This window comes from Octopus bimaculoides, chromosome 1 (genome assembly GCF_001194135.2).
Source record: "Octopus bimaculoides isolate UCB-OBI-ISO-001 chromosome 1, ASM119413v2, whole genome shotgun sequence".
Taxonomy (NCBI): domain Eukaryota; kingdom Metazoa; phylum Mollusca; class Cephalopoda; order Octopoda; family Octopodidae; genus Octopus; species Octopus bimaculoides.
Window position 1 is genome coordinate 80,616,359 of NC_068981.1, and position 1,402 is coordinate 80,617,760.

General features: G+C 37.7%; 1 protein-coding gene across 4 annotated transcripts in view; it reads right to left on the reverse strand.

The window, feature by feature from the left end:
• The window catches only part of LOC106870366 (uncharacterized protein DDB_G0271670-like), a 103,756-nt gene that overhangs the window by 39,116 nt on the left and 63,238 nt on the right, over window positions 1–1,402 (reverse strand). The window lies entirely within an intron of this gene.

Consider the following 1,402-nt stretch of genomic DNA (forward strand, 5'->3'; position numbering starts at 1 on the left):
AATATATATGTATGCATATACATACATACACACAGGCACATACACACCGAAAGCATATAGAAAGTTTGTTTACATAAAAACAAATACGAACTATTATAGTTCTTAAATTTGACAGAAATGGAGAGGCTGATTCGCTGGTGTAAAGGTAACACACGTAGTCGCGTTAACTGTCGAGGGCTTATGTGCCCCTTTATTAGACTATTTTCCTTAGTCATTGCGACGGTGATCGCTTTAAGCTTGTATAAAAATACCATATCATTATTTACAGGATTGTAAACTCGGCGCCGTATAAAAAAAACCATTCGTACTGAAAGCATATAAATATATATATACGTGTATAAGGGATGACCACTAGGTGTATATGTATACATACACATATAAAACCTAACGTTCATGAGATGAACACCCTCACCTCTAGTCCACATACCTCCATACATGCTCTTAATGTTTGTCTTTTAGTGAGGAGTGAAGGCAGTACTCCATGACTCGTCACAGGGCTGCCAAGATTGGTAAGAGGGTGGTATCCTCAAACCAGAGAACTAGTTTGAGTACTTGCTGTAGGATGAACACCGCTAAAGCTACCTAAGTGTTACATAGTGGTAATAAAGTGGGCGACAGGATAAGTCTACCACAAAAGAAGGCCATGGCGGTATTTGAGCTCAAGATATAAAGCGCCAAAATAAATACTTCAAGGTATCCGGTCCGACATTCTTACAGTTCCACCAGTCCACTGACTTGAACGGGTACTTTTTTTTTTTTAATCGAGCTCGAAAGAATGAAAGGTTGACGACAGTAGGATTTGAACTCTGAGCGCTGAGAGTCAGAACAAATGCTCTTTCCGACGCTCTAATGATTTTGCTAGTCTGCAACCTAAATAGATAGGTAGTAGTCTAGGTTAGAGCGTGTTTATTGGGTTTGTAAAGGCATGGTATTTCTTTATAGCGTCGATTATTTTCTAGACCAGTCTTTGTGATAGCCTTGGTTATGCAAAGAATGTCAGGGGTCTTCATGAATTGTTATCAAAGATTGTTCGTTTGACATTTGTGAAGTGTAATATAAAGTGCAGTTTTAATATACGCACCACAAAAAAAAAAAAGAGGAAAAAGAAAAAGCTGCTATTCAAAAACGCAAATGTGTGTTTTGTGTTACTAATATAAGTTTAAAAGTGTACAACACAACCTCAGCCATTATTCCACGCTTTGATAGTTGCTTCAGCAAAACAGACATATCCTCTCAAAACACAGGTGCTATTGTTCTTGAAAACACGTCTCTCTATATGTACATGACACGGATATTGGTATGACGATTGTCTTGCATTGCTTGACTAAAAAATACAAAACCAGAAAAAGAGGTACTCGAAATGGCCGCAAGGAGACCATAAATAAAGAATAAAGGGATTTTC